Below are 21,965 nucleotides of genomic sequence, written 5' to 3'. Positions count from 1 at the left end.
TCCCCATAATCCCTCCCTCGACCAAACCCTAAAGTCAATAGAAGTCAACAGTCCATGTTGACCTGACTCACCGAGTGCATTTATGTGACTCGCCGAGTCCCCATTGTTCCTTCAAAATGACGCGAAAACCCAACTTAACTCGTTGAATTTTCTCGTCAACTTGTCGAGTTACCCATGTCCAGACTCATTAGGGAAACCCTAGCCGCGTCGTCGAGTCAGATCATTGACCCGGCGAGTCTATTTAGTCTGTATTCTCATTCAGACATTTTAAGGTAGATCCATCACTCCAAACTCTAGATCTAGTCTCCCAAGGCTCGAATGTCACGTAAAGCTTCGATCTTTACGTTCATGCATGACATATTTGCTCCATAATGCTAATACAAACTCCAACAAAGGTTTGCTGCTCATAGGCTTGCCTCTAGCTCCATAAAGCTTGGGTCTTTGGGCTCACAAGACCTCCTACCATCCAAATTTGAGGTTTCAACCTCAAGATATGCTCAAGGGACTCCGTGACACAAGAAGAATGGGGAAAAACCCTAGAACTCCCCAAACTAAGATCTCACAAGAAAAATGATTAAAATAACATCTTTTTACCTCAAACAGAAGCTATCCACTGAGAACCTCTAGATCCAAACGTTTTTCCTTGCTCCAAGCTTTGATGCTTTCCTCTTCTTCTCTCAAAGTGCACCAACATACTCAAAATAGCTCTCCTCACACAACAAGCTAAAACTCGATTACGGTTCTTCACAATACTCAAGGGTGATGTGGGAGGCGGAAATGAGGGCTTAAAGCCCTTTAAATAAAACTCAACTCCAGAAAATTAGGGTTTCCTCACACAACGTCAACTCGGCGAGTTGGCTCTCTGACTTGTCAAGTTGGTTATTAAACCCACGTGGCCAAATCGACTCTACTCGATGAGTTGGGGCACCCACTCGTCGAGTCACTCAGTTCACTCGAAAATAAATAACAAACATATATAGTATTAACAGCGACACATTGAACATTTGGGACTAGGGGCAGACCTTGTAGGTGTCCTGGTCTGGCACCGGCAACACCTATTTTTCTGTCCGCAGTGGAAAATTTTTTGAATTTTTTACCTATTTTTTCTACATCGGCGATACCTATTTCAACTTCGGCAACACCTACTATGTATTCGTACGTCCGCCCTAGTTTGGGACGAGGGAATAGCGGTGACCCTTTTGCGGTAACAACCACACTCTTTAGCGGTGACCGGTATCGCCGCTAATGATCATGTTTCTTGCAGTGAAAATCAATGGTTTCATTAATTTGTAAATAGAAGAAAATAACATAAAGTGTGTACATAGTTTTTTTTAATACTTTCATCTATTTTCAAAAACAATGAAAACATTGGTTTTGTCACTGAAATTATGAATGCAACAAGAACATTGTTGTTTCCAAAAACAATTCGTATTTTTATATACTGAATGTTTCTATATATCAGTATATATCACCTAATAGCAGCGTCAAAACGTATCTCCAAACAATGAAGATTGTTTTTCTTCTATCGATTCATTTCAGTCTATTTATTTCCGTTCATTGCTATGGTGGGAACGGATATGATCCTCTTGAGAACGTTTTAAGAATCCAACGTTCTAAAAGATCAGTACATGATCCTATCAGAAACAAAGAGCTAAAAACCGAGTATTCATACTCACCCGTATATGTGGGCCCACAAGACGGGTTGAAAGATTTCGACAAGATATCATCTTTGCCAGGTCAACCAACTGGAACAGATTTTGACCAGTATTCAGGGTATGTGACTGTCGACCCAAACCATGGGAGAGCACTCTTCTACTATCTTGCAGAGTCGCCCTTTAACTCTTCCACCAATCCTCTTGTACTTTGGCTCAATGGAGGTATTTATTTATTTTTATTTTTTTTCTTTTTTAAAGATTTTTTTTGTTCAAAAACTAACTTATGAATCGCTCCAGGGCCAGGTTGCTCCTCGTTTGGAAACGGGGCCATGATGGAACTTGGACCATTTCGAGTCAATGCTGATAATGTAACCCTTTCACATAATAAATATGCATGGAACAATGGTAACAATCATATATCTATGTATATGTTTCGAAAAAGAGCATTTTAATTTTTAATTATGTTATAACGATCGATTAACCTCTGCAGTTGCAAATGTACTTTTCTTGGAATCCCCAGCTGGAGTAGGATTTTCTTACTCAAATACATCTTCAGATTATGAAACCGGAGATATACAAACAGCACAAGATTCGTATACATTTCTAGTCAATTGGTTAGAAAGGTTTCCAGAATACAAAAGTAGAGATTTTTATATCACGGGAGAAAGCTATGCAGGACATTACATCCCACAACTTGCACAATTAATTGTTCAAAACAACAAGATCACTAATCAAACTGTCATCAACCTCAAAGGAATTGCTGTAAGTCAGAAATCCTGATGAGTAACGCTAAAGTTGATGATAATTAATGCTCATGTAATCAAGTTGTGACATATTTTCAGCTTGGAAATGCTTATGTGGATTCTGAAACAGAAAACACAGGAATGTACGATTACTTCTGGAGTCACGCGATCATATCTGATGAAATCCATGAAGGAATCCTCTCCAACTGCAATTTCTCTGAGGCTGCAGGAACCATAACAGAAACATGTGAAGATTATCTAAGTCAGGCTAAAGCTGCAAGAAGCAACATCTACTTTTATGACATCTATGCTCCTTTATGTTCGTCATCAAGCAACACCACTCCTTCAGTAAGCTCTTATCTAAATACACACACATCTGGAAATTGAATCTTAACATGAATTCACATCACTGGAACAGATATCAGAATTTGATCCATGCACAGGAAATTATATCGACTCATACTTGAACATAGCTGCGGTTCAACAAGCCCTTCATGCAAAACCGGTTTACTGGGAATCTTGCAAGTAATACTACTAATTAATCTTAAAAAGTTCATAATGTGAAAATCTTGAATCACATAATTTTGATCAATTTTTATAAATTTCTTCTATCCATATAGTAATTTCATAGGCAATCACTGGAAGGATATGCCGTTTACAGTCTTGCCGGTGATTCAGGATCTAATTTCATAGGCAATCAGCGTTTGGATATACAGGTAGAAAATCAAATGTTGTTGTGTTGTATTGGATGCTTATCTGATTATAGCTTAAATAAAAACTAAAACTCATAAAACTTTCAGTGGAGACACAGATGGGAGAGTACCTGTGACAACAAGCAGGTATTCAATAGACAAACTAGAAACTTCAGTGGAGAAACCATGGTACCCATGGATGTATAAAGAGGAGGTAGAAAGCCTTCCATTTAATCATCATTTGTATATTTCTTTAACTAAATTTAACAAAATGATGCGAGGGAATTTCTATTTGTTTTTAAGGGATTTTTTAGAACATGTTACAGCTAACTCATACACCCACTACTCTATTTAGGTTGGTGGATACGTTGTTGGATACCAAAACCTAACGTTTGTGACAATAAGAGGGGCTGGACACTTTGTCCCAAGCTATCAACCTGCTCGTGCACTTGCATTCTTCTCTTCCTTCTTAGAGGGAAAGCTTCCGTGAACAGTTCCCTCATTCACATTTCTACCAATTACTATTTACTAACTAGAACTTTGAGAATAATGGGTTAAGAACTTAAGGTTGATCTATATCATCAAGAGTACAAATTCTAGACTTATGATAAGATTACTTGGAATCTTTGTTGCCTCTACGTACGTACCCGGGTTATGCTACACATGTAAATTCCTTTTATTGCTTGCCTCATTTATTCATATTTGTTTTTTCACCTTTTTGTGAAGAAAATACAACCAACCATGGCATGAATTGATTTAGATAAAGCGGTAATGAAAAGCTCCGGAGTTTATGTATATCCGTGGGAACACAAACGGATAAATGTGACGCTGACAAATATAATGATAGATACATATGATAGGAGCATTTCTATAAAGTACAAAGAGTTGGTGTGCTGGAAAACTATTACCATGAATAAGAATAACCATATGACATCGTCTTAACAAACCCTAAGCTGACATATATGATGTACTAGGTTGGTAGGCCACGGTCGATTCTCCTTTTAATGAGTTAGTTCAATCTAGACAAACTTATATAAATGGTTAATGTGGTTTTCCATATTCTCAAATTTTGTCCCAAACATTTTGTCGTTACATGGATGGTTCATGTGTTTTCAATTCCATGAACGGTTGATCCCATAGCCCGATGAAATTAAATTTCTACCCTGTGTTTATTTTATCTTTGTATGTAACTAATTTTCAATTAAAAAAAATAATAAATTCCTTTACTTCCCTCACTCCCAATAGCACTCATCTCCCTCCTATTCAATTTCTCCTCTTAGGTGGCCACAACTCCCTCTCCATTTCCCCTCTCTGTTTGTTAGTCATTTTGTGAGGTTAAAGAGAAGCGCCACCATCGTTGCTTCTTAGGAATAGGAGGTGGGGACTTACAAGGCATCGATGATATGTGTCTTGATGCACCGCCTCAGGAAGGGGAACCGATGGTTCCGGTGATGAAGAGAAATGAGCACCACTATCATTGCTTCTAACATGTTTCTTAGTAAATAGCGTGTAATACTTTTGCTTCTCCTTCAACTATAACCCTAAAAAAACCTAGTGCTACATCTTGAGTCGAGTAATCCAAGAATTGTACATATATAATCATTTAATTTCTTTTTATTTGCTCAAAATTTGAAATTGCATATTTAATTCGATGGTCACCAATTGTACATATGTTTAATTCGTTTGGCATTAAGAATTAATTCGATTAATGCGACACCAAACCTAACAAATTGATTTGATGGTGGTTATAAAATCTAAATGTGAAGTTGATGTTCTTGTTATGATTTTAAGTTTAAGAAATTGTTTATGGGTATTACTTTCGGTTTTGGAATGTGAAATAGTTTTTCTATTTATGATTTTAGGATATGGTGGTCGAGGAGGAGGGAGTGGGTGTGTGATAGGGATAAGCAGTTTGTCTCAAATCCCGATTCAGTACCAGACGCGGTATTGTACCGGAACCAGTATCGAACCGTACCGAATTTAAAAATATGGGACGGTACTTGGTACTCAAAATACATGAAATTCGGAAATCGGTACCGCCAGTACTGGTACTAATACCGAGTACCGGTACCATTCCCGGTACCGATACCGGTGATGTTAATTCGGTTCGGTACTCGGGATTAACTTTCGATCAAATTCGGTATTCGGGAACGGTACGGGTCGGTACCAGTTCCGTCTCACGCTCATCCCTAGTGTGTGAGTGGGGTGGGGTGGTGAATGGAGGAAGTGTGGGTGGTAGACAATGGTGACAATAGGTGGTGGTTGTAAACAATGGTGACAGTAGGTGGTGGTGGTGACGGTTTGTGTTCTTGAGAGAAAGACGGTTTTGTGAACTTGAATTATGTTTTGTGAGCGTAAAATAATTAAAGAAAAAGGGAGTCATAAGGAACTATGTTTTTTTTTAGTTTGATACATATTTCTTGCAAGTCGCTAGAAAAATGGTTACCGATGGTGACGGTGGAGGGGAATGGAAGAAAGGAGTAGACAAGGTGTGGGTGGATTGGGTTAGTGGGTAGGGGCAATGTTGTAAAAAATGCTCGATGTTAGCTAGATGGTGGACTAAGTCTAATTGATTAATCGGACAGGAGAGATTAATCGGGGACCATAATTTTCTAATCAGTTGAATTTTAAAAAATAAAATATAACTAATATCATAACAAATTTTGTAAAAACCACTAGGGTTAATATCACAAAAGTCCTATGTTTTTGGCACTAAATTGGAAACCTGAATTTAATTTTTCATTTACTGTGACCACGACATTTTCTTTGAGTTATCGTTTGAGGGCAAAGAGCCGGTCACCAGTAGGTAACATGTACCATCCGGTCACCACTAAGCTATTCCGTAGCCATCACCTTTCATGAACCATCATTGCTAAAGGGTTTTGCATGCATTCGAGAAGGTTTTGAAGCTGAGAAGAGTTTCACAGTCCCCAATTTCGCAACTTGAAGCTCCGAAATCGTTGGTGAAGTAGGGTTGGAAACAAGGTACGTGTATGGAAACAAGAACATGATGATTATGAGGGTGGTTATCTTCGTGTATGGAGTTCCAAGTTTGAACTAACAAGTTGTGTTTTTGTTTTTTTATGAAACAGATGGCTTCTACTTCTGGAACTAAGAAGCCTAAAGGGCCTAAGCTCCTTGAGAAGACATATCTTCTAGACTCTGACTCCGATGAAGATACATTTGACTTTAGCTTCTTAGATTTTTCTGAAGAAACTTTCAAAGCCCCCTCAAGACCATGTGATGATCTCAGTTTCTTAACTTATTGTGTGATGAAAACGTATTAAGGAGAAGTATTGATGGAATGGTAGATGATGGAGACATTCCTGGTGTCCAACAAAAAGAGCATGCCCACTTAGATGAGGACAATGAAGATGTTGGTGTGGAGTATAGGGCGCATGATCCCAATGTTGACTGGAAAGAGATGAGGCCCCGATTAGGAGACTGTTATGAATCCCCTGCTCAACTCAGGTTTGCTTTAACTAACTATGCAGTCCATGGAGGGTACCAGCTTTATTTTGAAAAAAGTGATAGAGTGAGGGTTATAGCTAAGTGTGGTAGTGGAACCAGGGACAACAATGATAACAACAAAATGCAGTGTCCATTTAGGGTTGCAGCTGGATGGAAGTACAATGAAAGAACATTCCAGATAAAATTTTGTAATGAAATGCATCTGTGTGCTAGGAATTATCATTTTGGTTCCTTAGTTACTAGCAGTTGGTTAGCCAAACACTACCTGAAAGATGTAATCATGAAGCCCAAGATGACATTGCTAGAGATGCAAGCAGATGTGCTACAAAGGTTTTCAGTGAGTGTATCTATTGGGCAATGCCAAAGAGCAAGGGCTATTGTAATGGGGATGATAGAAGGGAAGTTAGAAGACCACTATGCCAAGGTTTGGGACTATGCAGCTGCAATTAGGTTGAGTAATCCGACTACAACTTGCTTGGTGGGGGTAGAAAGTAATTTGGGGTCTAACTATTTCAAAAAGTTTTATGTTGGCTTCAAGACTTTCAGAGATGGATGGAGCAGAGGATGTGTAATACCCTGTTTATTTATTTGATAAATAAATTAATGAATGAACTAATAGTAGCCCTAAAATAAATAATTATATAGCAAGGTGTTGGTCTCGGGGAGCTATTGGTCACAATTTTAGAAGTCGGGGATTAAAAGTGTAAGTTCCGGACTAAGTTTATAATTATTTATGAAGATAGGGACCACTTGGTAAATTATAGGGACTTCATTTGAATAGAATTGTAGATGAGGGGCTGTTTTAGTAAAATTCGGACCTACTTTGTAATGTATTTAGATGGCAGGGGTTAAAAAGGTAAAATATGGATTACATTTAAATAAAAGGGGCATGGAGGGACCAGAGTTGCCAAATTCGTTAAAAGTTTGAATGGGGTCCCTGGACTTAAACCCGTGCCTTCCATTCTCGTTGGAGACTATTTCATTGAGCAACCCTAAATCTAATCCACCTCTATAGCCGCCACCACGATATGAGAGTTCCCCCAGCCGCCGTTGCATCCCAGGATCCGATCGGCACCTGTTGCCGTCCGCTACTCCACTGTCGAGGTCGCAAATCGCCGAAGGAGCACTAGAATAGTCCAGCGCCGTGTTGCTCAAAGCCGCCAGCGATGCTGTGAACCGCAAGATCCGACTGCCACCTGCGACCTTGCCCTTGAAGCGCCATCGTAGCCCTAGCTGTCGGAGTTGATGTGGTAGGACGGAAGAAACACCATGGCGGATGCCAAGGTGGTTGAACACGACGTCAAGCCCGTGTGCCGCCACTCTTGGTGTGCCTACGTATTTTTTTGCTGCCATCTCCTTTCTGGGTGGCTGTAGCTGGTGACATCCTCCTCCGATCGCCTTATGCCACCACAAGGTGCCTGTCTGCGCAACCGCCGCCTACCATGACAAGATTTCCGTTGGGGGTGTGTTTCTTTTGTGTTTCAGACCATATGGTTGTGTGTTTTTGTGTTGTTGATCAGGTGGGGGTGCGTTTTTTTTGGATGGAACCATGAAAAAACCACCATGGCTGCCAACCATGGTGGCTGCCACCCTTTACCACTACCGGCCACCATAAGGTGGCTGTGTATGTGTTTATTTGGTTTAGTGTGTGTGTTTATCTTGAGATTTATCATTGTAAAGTGTAAGTTACAAATTGGAATAATGAAAGGAAAATCAAATCACCACCGTGAGGTGGTGGCTGCCGCCACCGGCCGCCGTGTCGGGTGGCAGTGTGCTTGCCTCGTTGAGTTCGATTCGTTTAGGGTGTTTGAAACCCTAATGGGCCCAACAAGACTTAATGGGCTTAATAAAACCTTAATGGACCCTAATGAAACCTTAATGGGCTTAATTATATTCTAGTGGGCTTAATAGGCCCAATAAAGCCCTAATTTATCTAAAAGCCAAAAAATTAATTAATGGGCTAATATTGGGTTGGAAACCCTAATTAGGGTTTGGAAAACCCTAATGCCAATGAAACCTTAACTTTAAGAATTAATCGGGTCACACACACATAAGAATTATTTAATAACTTGAGATATTAAATAATAAACTTTGGCAAGGATTAATCTAAGCGATAATGGACTTAATGGATTAAGTAGGAAACTTAACCCTAATCATCATTTTATGTGAAACCCTAATTTCACTTAGGTTTATTGTTGGGCCTTTCTTTCGGGCCTTGATGATTGGGTTATTAAATGGGCTATCCAAGATCAAGCATTTAGACTAGAATAATTTAATGGGCCTAGGGTAAGGCCCATGTAAGGGGCTTGGGCCCAATTTGGAAAATTGGGCCATAGTTGGGCCTTAATTATTATATGATGTTGGGCTTCAGAATGAGACCATGTATAGGCCTAGGCCCAATTTGGAAAATTGGGCCATGTGTTGGGCTTTGATCCATAATTGACTTTGGGCCTGTGGATCTAGCCTTGGTCTTGAATAAGCCAAGCTAGGGGTAGTGTAGTAATTACCCAAAGAATGTACTTATGGTTATGTATTGGGACCCAATTGTTAATTGGGTGTTATTTTGGTGTTGACAGTTCGGGAATCTGTCAGCCAGCAACTGAGGTCGAGTCTTCGGGACTTCAGCAAGAGTGGGATTGTGTCTTCGGGACTTCAGCAATGTGAGGTGAGTTACCTTCAAGTAGCGGTGGGTCTACGGCCACAATGTCGGCCCACCAGTAGGAGTTGTATGTTAGATGATTGTCTTTGTGATATCATCTAGGTTTGCTACTACCTGATATGTTATATGTTGGTGAAATGACCCAAAAATACTACCCAAAAATTTTATTTTTAATATAACCAAAAACCATAAATCTGAGTATCGCATAATAAAAACCATAATAAAATACTGTGAAAAAGATGTATCACAACTGTATCCAAACATATCAAAAACTGAATCAACTCCCAGGACAAAACTAAATTGTGGTGTGTGCGATGCCATCATCCCGAGCTCTTCCCTTTGCTTGCGGAAGTACCTGAAACCAAAACTGAAACTGTAAGCACGAAGCTTAGTGAGCTCCCCCAAACTACCACATACCATGCAATAACATATAAAGCACATACTGGGGCCTTGCCCCCTCCATCAGACCGAAGTCCGAAGCTGACTGACTGGGACCTTGTCCCCTACATCGGACCGAAGTCCAAAGCTGACTGACTGGGACCTTGTCCCCTACATCGGACTGAAGTCCGAAGCTAACTGACTGGGACCTTGTCCCCTCTGTTGGGTAGCGGATTTATTATGTATTGCGTCTATTGGGCTCAATTATTAGTCCAAGTTTTGTTATTCCGGTTTGGGCCTGTCCAACCGAGAGCTGATAGGGTTTAATATAAATATATATGCTTGCATGCATATTAGGTTAACGATCGATAGAAACGGTTGATAACGATTACGATAGATCACAGATTATTTTCTTCATCGTTCTTGTAAACCCTAAATCCTCTACAGTAGAAGTTCTTTATCGAGCTCTGCTAAGGATTGTTGATTAATCATTCGACACCTTTGATCCACTCTTGTGTTCTTGCTGTTTACTCGTTTATTATTTTACCTGTTTTAAAGATCTAAACGATCTTCAAGTTAGTTTTTAACTTATCAATTGGTATCAGAGCAGGAGGCTGTGTAATTCATACACTTCTTTTCTGTGAAAAAGGTTTCGATTAGGGTTATTCCGCATTTACTGATAATTATTGAGCCGTCATCTCATAATTGACGTAACTCGATAGTTATTGTTTTGCCCTAATTTAATACATTACAAGTCTGATCTTTCAACAGGTTATTCGATCAAGTATGGACGAGTCGCAATCCAATCCCATTAATATTTCAAACAACATTGGATCAACAACGAAGATTCCCATCCTTTACACCCATGATTATGAAGTCTGGGCGCATCACTTTGAAGATTATGTTATAGGATCTGAGGACAATGGATACCTCATCTGGGAAGCAATCGTTTCTGGACCCTTTTCTCATTCAGCATCTTCAAGGATTATTAAAACTCAAAAGGAGTATAATGATCTTTTGAAAGATGTTAAAGATATTGCCCAAGATGAAAAAGATAAATTTCAGTGCAATATCAAAGCATTGAGATTAATCAGATTCACTCTTCAATCCTATACTTTCAGGCTGGTGAGTTCATGCACAACCGCAAAAGAAATATGGGACAGGCTACGAGAATTATACTCTACGGACGAAGATCTTGAACATTCTATTCAAACCCTACTCTTGTCCGAGTTTGGTGAATTCAAGCAGGGAGCCGAAGAAACCGTGACTCAAACGTTCGATCGCTTCAATCGTCTTCTTAGCAAGATGATTAAACATGACATCGAAAGGAAGCTTATTGAGCAGAAGGTTACGTTTTTGAACGGCCTCAGATCTGAGTGGAGAGCATTTGTGTCCATAGTTAAAGCGCATGAGCAATTCAAATCCTACTCTTTGGCGAAACTGGTGGGCATCCTAAAATCTCAAGAAAAGATCGTGTTACATGAGAAAAATGTGGTTTCAAGCCTGGGTTCGTTGGCGCTCCTGTCCAAAAGCAAAGCGGTGATGGAAGAAGAAGACCTCAATTTGGAGGACTATGACCTCACTTCTGAAGACTATGCTATGATGGTGTCAAACCCCAAAAGGTTCATCAAGAAGAGATTTCCCACCAACAAGAACCGAAATTGGCAGGGGAGTTATAGTTCTGAAAAGGTCAAAGATGAACCGAAGGCAGAAGAATCAAAGAAGGAACCGAAAGTTGAAGGAGATTCGAGAGTGAGCTGCTATTATTGTGGAGGAAAGAACCACTATACAAAGGATTGTGTCCTCAAGAAAATGGCAGAAAAGGACGAAGAAAAGGATGAAGAAGCTTTGTTGCTGAAAAAGCTGGATGAGATAAGGAAGAAGAAATCTACTGCTAACCCTTCTATGAATGCTTTAATTGTGCAGGGTTCGGTAGCTGATGATGAGTTCGGTGGCGTAGAGGTCTGGTCAACCGACTCTGAAGACGATGAAGTAAGGAAGCCTTCTCATGGAAAGGCTTATGTGGTGAAAGAAGAGAGCAGTGGTGGAAAGTGCTTGATGGTGTCCGACGTATCTCAGATGAGGGGATACAACACAGATGGTGGAAATGAAGACACGAAGGAGCAACAGAATTTGTGCTTTACAGCTAAACCGCTCAGCGTGCAGTTCAACGAGCTTGATGAACTGATCAAGAAGGTACAATCCGTTTTTGTTTCTTTCAAAGTCCCACGATGCTCATATGAAAAAGAATTAAAAAGTGTTAATTCAAGAATCTCTCATCTAGACAGTAGTTTAACTCAAACTCGAGTCACCAATTCTAACCTAACTGACCAATTAAGCAGGGTGTCTTCGAAGAGTGAGGAACGACGGATGTGGATCGAACTGAAGGAGTCGGAATTAATCAAAACAAAAGATGAAAACATTTATTTGCAAAGAGACAATTTAAAGCTTTTAAAACAGAGAAATGTTTTTTGTTTGATCGCTTAACGTCTTTACACTAATATCACTCAGCTTCATTTGGATTATGAAATAGGACAAAAGATTCATCGCATGATTTTACCCTTCCTTGAGTTTAAGGAGGATGAAATTGATGCTGAAGCGTATAATTGTGAAAGTGTTATTTCATCTGAGGATGTTAATCCGACGTATATGTATGGACTAGAAAAAATCGAATCTTTCATAAAGTCCAAGGACCATAAGGACATGCTTAAAAACCTTTTGGATGAAAATGATAAATTGAAACTGAGGACCGAAACCATACAAAAATTTGACTCATTGAATGCCAACTTGAGCTCAGAAAATAAAATTGATGTTGAAAATGCATCTGAGCTTAATGAGGACGACAATATGAGTGAAATTTCTGTAGAGGACACAGTTGACTGTTTAGAATTTGTCAAGAGTGAACCGGAAAACCACAAGAATCTCATTTCAAAAAATTCAGTGGAGTTCGCTCGTTTGTCCCAACAAAAGTCCCCGATTCTTGCAGAGAAGGTAGTAGTATACCAAAAAGTAAGAACCACTCCAAATCAGGTGTATAAGGTCACAGGCGTAACCGAACATCAGACTGCTGAACTCACAGCTATTGTAAACGAAGACAATGCTGATGGCTGCGACGAGTTCTTCTGGTCAGCTCCCATCGACAACGCTGATGAAACGGTAGGTTTGTCTGAAAGGACTTCATGGAAAAGCAAAGGCAGATATGTGCCAGAACCTTTGAATAAACCTGATAGCTTCGATGTGCCAAGTACTAGTGGTACAAAAGATGTTCCTCAAGAAAAAGGAATTCCTGCAAAAGAAGTCACTCCTTCAAGTGAAACTTCATCAGTTCAGAGTGAACCAGCTAAAGAAAAACAGAAAGCGAAAGCTAATATCCATCATCAACCGAAGCAGATGAGAAATCAAAAACAGCAAAGGAATCAGAGATACAAGAAGAATCTCTCTGAGAGAAAACAGTTCTGGCAATCACAAAATGCCTATTTCTCATATCGTGACAGGGACTTAAAGTCAGAGAAAAGTCCTGATGAATCACAAGAGAGCAATAACAACCGAAAGCAGAGGTTCGTTCAAAGAAAAACATCAACCGAAAGTAGAGGTTCGGTTCAGAGTATGACTTCAACCGAAAGCAAAGGTTCGGTTCTGAGAACAAAAGAGATCAAAATTCTAGGGTCAGTCCTACTAATGATCAAAAGCAAAAGGGTCACCTAGAATCTCCAGCCAAGAAGTCATCTCAGTCTAAGCTCTCTCATTCTAACTCTTCTAATTCTGCAATTTCTTCTAATTCCTCTCAACCCCATTCTAAATTCCATTCTGTTCACTCTCATAAACCTCAATCATCAACTGAACAAAAAGGAAAACAGAAGGTTTCAGCTGTTAAACCAGAGTCCAAACCTAAAGCAACGAATCCCAATAAAATTAAGGTTTTCACCATCAAAAAGAAAGATGAAACAACACTGATAAAAAGAACATATCTTGTTGACATCTCTCTTACTATTCCTGTTCCTGTGAAAGGCTCACGAGGACCCAAAAAACTTTGGGTTCCTAAATCTGCTTAATTTTTGCAGGTTATCAGTGACGAGCAGTTTGACGAAGAATGGTACATTGACAGTGGCTGCTCGCGTCACATGACAGGAAGGAAGGAAGAGCTAAGGGAATACAGGTCTCTTTCAAATGGTGGAAATGTCAAGTTCGGGAACAACTCCTTCGGCACCATAAAAGGATATGGAATGATTACAAACGGTGATTTCACGATAAGGAAGGTTGCATACATGGAAGGACTACAACACAACCTCATCAGTGTATCTCAGCTTGTTGGAGGTACCGGTCTCAAAGTTTCATTCAATGATGAGGGTTCTGAAATTATTGAGAAGAAGACGAAAAGAGTTATTCTCAAATTGGAGCGTAAAGGTGAAATGTTTCCCCTAAACCTCAAACCTATCAAAGGGAACCCAACTATCTGCCTGTTATCCAAAGCACAATCTGACGAAAGCTGGTTGTGGCACCGAAGGCTCTCTCATCTCAACTTTAAAGATATCAACAAACTTGTCACTGGAGGTCATGTTCGAGGTCTTCCATTGATCAAGTACAATAGAGAACATTTGTGTGCTGCATGTGAAATGGGGAAGCAGAGTCGTCAAAGTCATCCATCTATAATAAACACTAAAGTTGTTGAACCACTAGAATTACTTCATATTGATTTGTGTGGTCCATCATCTATCGAAAGTATCGGTGGTAGCAAGTACATGGGTGTTCTTTCTGAAGCTTAAATCTGAAGCGGCTCACTAGCTAAAGGTGTTCATCAAGCAGATTGAAGTACAGCTGAAGAAAGTCGTTCGCAACGTCAGGAGCGACAATGGACTGGAGTTCAAAAATAAAGAATTCGAAGAATTCCTGGCAGAAAAGGGAATTAGTCACAACTTCTCAGCTCCCTACACACCTCAACAGAACGGAATTGTCGAAAGACGAAACCGATCTTTGTGTGAAGCAGCCCGAACGATGCTAAGTTTCACTTCCTTACCTTTATATTTTTGGGCTGATGCTATTTCTGCTGCTTGTTTTACACAGAACAGGTCATATCTCAACAAGCGCTTCACTCTCACTCCTTATGAGATCATCAACAACAGGAAGCCAAATGTCAAGTTTTTCCATGTGTTCGGTTCATGGTGTTTCATCTTTAATTCTAAAGAACACCGCAACAAGTTTGATGTCAAAGCCGACGAAGGGATATTTCTGGGCTATTCTCTTACTTCTAAAGCGTACAGGGTACTAAACAAGCGTTCGAGGAAAATAGAAGAAACTTATTACGTGACCTTTGACGATAGCTATGTCAAAAAGCTAAAGATCAACGAAGACACAGCTGGAGAAATCTTTCCTCAAACTGGCCAAGTCACAGCCTCGATCGCTAATCTATTTGAGAAGTTCGTTGAGCTATTTGATGAACTAGAGAAGGCCACTCTCTCAGAAGCCAGCGCAGCTGACAACAAGGTAGATCATCTGAAGCAACTGGTCGAAGATGCTGCAAAGAGAATGAATGAAGGAGGATCAAGTTCTGACGACCCTCCACAACACAATGCTTCAGTCGAGGGGGAGGATCCGCCACCATCATCACAGCCAAGCTCACATGTTGAGGGGGAGCTAAGGTCTCAAACTGCTCCCGAACGCACTTCACCAACCGAAGGTACCACACCAACCGAAAGTGCCTCACCACCCGAAGGTGCATCAACGCCTGAAAGCTCAGCACCACCAGAAACCTCTGTAGCGCAAGACACTCAAGATATTCCTGAAAGCTTATCTGTCGAGGGGGAGCATGCTGATATGTCTTACGACTATGAAAGTCAATCCGAACCAGAAGAAATGATTAACGCTGAATTGGATCCAACCTTTGACCCAAACTACCCTCCTCTCGTTAAATGGACCAGAGATCATCCTGTCTCCCAAGTTGTTGGTCATGTATCTGAAACGATTCTGACTCGATCACAACTCAAGGCAAAACAGACTTCCTTGTTTTCAAAAGTAGAATTCTGCATGTTTAATTCCTTCGTATCAAAAGTTGAACCAAAGACAGTTAACACTGCTCTTGATCACTCCGATTGGGTTCAAGCTATGCAAGATGAACTGAATGAATTCGAAAGAAACAAAGTTTGGCGACTCATTCCAACTCCTCCAGATGCCTCGGTTGTTGGTCTCAAATGGGTCTTCAGGAACAAAATGGACAAGGAAGGGAACGTGATACGAAACAAAGCACGTCTGGTAGTGAAAGGATACTGTCAGGAGGAAGGAATTGACTATGAAGAGACTTTCGCTCCTGTAGCTAGGCTGGAATCAGTTAGAATATTTCTCGCCTATGCTGCACACAAAAACTTTGAAGTCTACCAAATGGACGTCAAGTGTGCATTTCTCAATGGAGAACTTGAAGAACAGTGTACGTGGAGCAACCTCCTGGATTCGTCAATGAAAGGTATCCTAATCATTGTTATATTTTGGACAAAGCCGTGTATGGACTGAAACAAGCTCCGAGAGCCTGGTATGAAACGCTGACAAAGTTTTTAAAGATGTCCAAGTTCAAACAAGGTTTGGTTGACCCAACCTTCTTTCGTAAGAAGGAAGGTAACCACCTTATGATTGTTCAAATTTACGTCGATGATATCATCTTTGGCTCAACGAATCCTAGCTTAACGGCTGAATTCAGAAAGCTGATGGAGACTAAATTTGAAATGAGCTCAATGGGTCCTATTAACTTTTTCCTTGGTTTAAATATTAGACAGGGACCCGAAGGCATCTTTATTAATCAGGAAGCTTACACGAAGACTCTCCTTGCAAAATTTGGCATGATGGGAGATTCAAAGGTCAAAGTTCCCATGGCGTTCGGCACCAAGCTCACTCCATCCTTGGATAAACCGGCAGTTGATATTATGCTTTATCGCCAGATGATCGGTTCTCTGATGTATCTTACTGCTAGCAGGCCTGACATAATGTTCTCTGTTTGTTACTGTGCTAGATTTCAGGCGAACCCACGAGAACCTCACATGCTTGCAGTGAAGAACATTCTACGATATCTCAAGCGAACTACCTCTTTAGGTCTATGGTATCCTTCCAACTCAGGCTTCTTCGTTCAAGCCTACTCAGATGCAGACCTTGGAGGATGTGGACTAGACAGAAAAAGCACCACTGGAGGCTGCCAATTCCTTGACGGGAAGTTGGTTAGCTGGCAATCAAAGAAACAAACGTGTGTGTCTTTGTCTACAGCTGAAGCAGAATACATTGCAGTTGCATCCTATACTTCTCAAGTGATTTGGATCCAGAGTCAACTCCGAGACTATGGACTCAATATGAAAAAGATCCCACTATATTGTGATTCTGAAAGTGCAATTAGGATCTGTCATAACCCAGTGCAACACTCCAAGACCAAGCACATAGCACTGAGGTATCACTTCATCAAAGATCATGTGGAAGATGGAAACGTTGAAATTCACTTTGTTAGAACCACTGATCAACTGGCTGATGTCTTTACCAAAGCCCTTCCTGAAGCGTCGTTCAACAAAATTTTACAAGGGCTAGGTATGATGGAATCAGAGTCAGTACCACAAATCACCTCTCAAACTCACAAGTAAGAAGCGAAATAGACCGAACGTTCGGGTTCGGTTTTTGTGCTCATGTACCGAAATGAACTAAACGCTCAGGTTCGGTTGAATAATCTGCACTTCGCTCATCAATTAAAGGTGGTTTTCTTGGTTGTAAATTTCATGTATAATTGTTTCTATTTCATTTCTTTTATTGTCAAAAGTATTTCCTTTCTGAAAATCTGATTTCTTCGGTAACCGAAATAGACCGAACGTTCGGGTTCGTTTTTTCAAAATTTTTCAAAACCGAAACCAACCGAAGGCTCGGGTTCGGTTTTCCAAAATTTTTCAAAACCGAAACCAACCGAACGCTCGGGTTTGGTTTTTCAAAACCGAAACCAACCGAAGGCTCGGGTTCGGTTTTCCAAAATTTTTCAAAACCGAAACCAACTGAACGCTCGGGTTCGGTTTTCCAAAATTTTTCAAAACCGAAACCAACCGAACGCTCGGGTTCGGTTTTTCAAAATTTTCAAAACCGAAACCAACCGAACGCTCGGGTTCGGTTTTTCAAAATTTTTCTCAACCGAAATCAACCGAACGCTCGGGTTCGGTTCCAAAGTTTTTTTTCCCAAAGTTTTTTTATCCTTTTATTTTTTTTCTCAGTCTTATTTTTTTATTTTTTTTATTTTTTTATTTGTTTTATCATTTATTTTCTCATATCAAAAACTTCAAAAATATTTTGTTCTTTATTTGCTTTTTGTCTTTAATTTTATTTGTGTGTTCGTTTATGGGGATTTGTTGAAATAGTTAAGTGTCCCTAGAAGCATGCTGCTGTATGTGCCCAAAGCCTCATCAGATTCTGAATAATAGTCTTAATGACTTGGTATACACAAACCTTGTCTTCCCAATTAGGCTATCACATTTATTCTAATCGTGAGCTACCTAACTCTCTTCTCACATGAGATAAGAGTTTTCTGCTTGGTCCTATTTTTCACAGCAGAGGTACTTTGATTTCTTACACCATCTCTATTACATTTCTCCATTAAATTCATTTCACAAACGTAACCCTTGAGACTCTCAGAAATTACCACTGAGGTTTATGGTTACTCAAAAACTGCGTTTATGATCTTAGTTTCGTGCCACTACGAGCTGAGTGAAACCCAAAATTCAATACCCAATCTGAATTGACGGTGAACAATTAATTTGCTCAAGTTTTCACTAATGGATTGACGGACGTATCTTCATGAAATCTCAAAATTTTCTTTTGTGTGATTCCTATGAAATTGTTAAACACCATAACATTTCTTCCCTTGGGATCCAATTTTTAATTTTTTGTTGAGATTTTAGATTTCCCAGCCATTATAAAAATTATTACCCACCTACTTGTTCAACAGACTACACCGGTCTCACAAGTACTTTGTTCACTTTCTATCTTATTTCAAGATTAGAACTGTTGAATCAAAGCAAAAGCCACCCTAAGAAGCCTAATTAAAAGAAGCCTTTCAACACTTCTTAATAAGTGTTTGATCGTTATTCAACGGGAAACCACACTAACACTTTAAGGTCTCTCTTGACTTTGAAGGAAGAGATTCGCGCTCGGGATCATTTGTTTCGTGTCATTATTGACATCACAATTTTTCCTAAAAAAGAATTGCTTTATTTCTTTTCTTTTACACCCTTAGCACGAAAATCTTTGATTTTCCAAAATTCTGGTTCTAATAATTACAGGCTTTTTCATTGGATTGGTGGTCAATTATAAGCTGTGGTCAATTTTAATCCACGTGGGCGTATTATTCAAAAGATGTTGTTACACTTTAAAGGGATAAGATGAAGAGTTGCTGACACAGGCGGGAGTTTAATTGATTTGATTTCAAACGGCGGAAAAGGGAACGCGTGCGAATTTGAAACGTCTAATCTCCATATGACGTCGCAGACGCGTGTGCGAATTTGACACGGTTCTTCTCCAAAAGGCACAGAAAGGGCGCGTGTGAATCTGAAACGATTTATCTTCAAACGGCGCTTGATGGGAGGCGTGTTCTTCGGAATCTGACACTCTCTCTCATGCGTGATCATTGGTTACCCTAACTGTCACGCATCAGTCAATTTCCGGAAAACTCTTCGTATTTCGATAGAAGATTTGGGAAGATCTTTCTCTCTCCTTAAACCCCACTATAAAAGGCGACATTCTCTACAATTTACCTCTTTACTGCAATAAAATATCTGAGCGCAAGAATTCCCTGAACCCTAACTGTTCATCATCTTCTTCACTCTCTTCAACAATGGCAGATTCATCCTCTGTTCACGCCACCTCTCACATTCTTCCCATTCGCCCTCAACAATGCCTCATTATCGATTTAACCCCTCAACAATTCCTGTCCATCTTGTACGGTGTCTACAATGGCATCAATGTCGATTATGGGTTTGTTCTTTGGCAACAACTCATCCAGAGTCTCTCCTCCTCTTCACGGCATTCAGAGGTGTCCTATGCCAGGTTTTGGACCCTAATTACGAAGTGGGTGATGGATAAGTACAATGTCCCCACTGTCGCCGGCGCACCGATGTCTTCGATTGGTACATTCCACACCATGAAGATGATCGTCTCAAATGCATCTAAATTCCCATTCAATGGTTCCATTCCGGAATCCATGTACGCTGACGTTCCAGCTGACAGCCGGATCATCAGAACCTACAAGGAATTCAAGCGGTCTGGTCCGAGGGATCTCACGTCGGAGATGCTGAAGTCGATCCATGACGCCGATAAGCCTGCTCCGAGAGGCATAAAGGAAGACAAAGGGAAACAGGTGGCGAAAGGGGCTAAAGGCCCTTCTCCTAAGAAGAGGAAACCCACTAAAGCTGCTCAGTCTCCGCATCAGAAGAGGCGAAAAACACAACCAAAGAGAAAGCTGATCATTGCTTCCTTTTCCAGTGAGTCAGAGGGTGAGAGTTCGGATTCTGACGACTCTCCAAGAGGCAACACACCACCCAGATCTCCTACCCTGGAGATTCAAATCCCTCCTTCTCCCATTCCATCTCCTCCTCAAACTATTCCTACTTCCATTCCCACCATAAACCCCTTTACCCACATTCCAAAAACCTCATTCCCAATGCCACCACCCATCTTTACCGATGTAACAACAACATCCACTGCAAAGGTTACAACCAACGTATCTGATACGGGGGTTCATACTGATGCAACCGAACCTCCACCAGCAACCGAAACCATAAACACAACCGAAACCCAAAAAGCACCCGAACCCACCCCTACTCAAAAACAACCTGAACCTACCCCTACACCTACACCCGAAACAACCCAACCCGAACCCACCCATACAACCGAACCACCAGCTTCACCACCACCACCATCTCCCGGTCATGTCTCTGACGCGGATGATACTTTCCTTGGCGGGGAAAACATGACATTTGATTCGGTCTATTACAGTCCGTTTCAAGTGCAGAGCGACGATGATGATGACGCTCCGGTCACAAAGAAGCATCTTAAGGAGCTACATGACAAGGTCGACTTGCTCATTGCTTCTTCTTCCACCTCTCAATCATCCCTTTCTGAAGCTGCTCTTCAGAAGATTGTTGATGCCTTCTCAAGGGCTCAGCAAGATTCTGTCGCTTCTGCCACCGCCGCCATCGATGCTTCAACGAAAGCCTGTGAGGTTGCGACCGAAAAAGTCGATAAACTATTCTCTGATGCTTCTACCCTGTTACAGTCTTTACAGGAGAGTGCAACTGCCACCAAGACTACGTTGGAACCAATTGTTCAACAGTTGGCAACATTTGTCTCTACTGAGTTGAAGTCCTTTGCCACACTTCGTCAATCGCTCGCAGACGACAACTCAGCCCTCCGTACTTCTATTGACGAGCGCCTCTCTAAACTCCAAGAGGATTTGGCCGCTGAGAACTCGTTAATGGATGTCTTGGCGAAGAAGACCACTGCCCTGAAGGTCAAGAGTGCTCAACTTTCCCACTCTCAACAACAAATTGACACTCTTCGGTCCGAACGGGAGGTTATTAAATCGTGTGTTTCAGATGTCCACTCAGCCATCTCCAACATCCTCGAAGCGCATGATCCAATCCTTAACCATTCTGTGAGGCGTACCCTTGCAGAGAAGCTCGCTCCTGCCCTGGATCTGTTAAGTAAAATTGAAGGGCTACCCGATTTCGTGTCCAATCTGAAACAAGGGAGAGAAAAGGAGTCTGGATCTCAACCACCTCATTCCTCAAAGGCAACTCACACAACCAAACCTCCTTCTGTAGGCCAAGCCTCCGGTCCGGGTGTGAAGGATACAGGCAAGAAACTTGCTGAGGAAGAAGAGGAAGAAGACAACGAAACCATTGCCGACTTGCTGAAACACAAAAGTCGACGCAATGATGATGATGATACTGTTCGTGTGGCCAGAGAAGCTGAAGAAGCTGAGCGAAAACAGAAGGAAGCCCACGACCTTCTCGAGAGTAGGAAAACTCTTTTTCCTGCTTGGACTCTCGAGAGGATGATAAAGGAGGCAATCGACACTCCTAGCATCTTGTGGCTGGAACCAGTTATTTCCTTTGACTGTTCCAACATTGTCGACTCTCAGTTCGACATGCCACTGACCCGAAAGGCGTTCATCTTTCACGCCTTCTCCAATGTTGCCGAGTTCCCTAATCCTCATCCGGAGGTTGATCGGGACTTGATTCATTTTTATCTGAAGGCTGCTCATCCTCAATACCAAACCTGGAGCGCTCAGAAGATCATCAACGTTCGGGTCTTGAAACCATACACTGAAGGGAAGTTTATCAATGTTCGGTTCAAAGTGCTCAGG

At 41.0% G+C, this 21,965-nt stretch overlaps 1 pseudogene; it reads left to right on the top strand.

Moving 5' to 3' along the window:
- Positions 1-1,504: 1,504 nt before the first annotated feature.
- Positions 1,505-3,580, top strand: LOC111903198 (serine carboxypeptidase 1-like; annotated as a pseudogene).
- Positions 3,581-21,965: the final 18,385 nt, after the last annotated feature.

The sequence above is a fragment of the Lactuca sativa genome, chromosome 9 (assembly GCF_002870075.4).
Source record: "Lactuca sativa cultivar Salinas chromosome 9, Lsat_Salinas_v11, whole genome shotgun sequence".
Taxonomy (NCBI): domain Eukaryota; kingdom Viridiplantae; phylum Streptophyta; class Magnoliopsida; order Asterales; family Asteraceae; genus Lactuca; species Lactuca sativa.
Note: the sequence above shows the minus strand (reverse complement) of the source record. Positions and strands in the feature narration are given on the sequence as shown.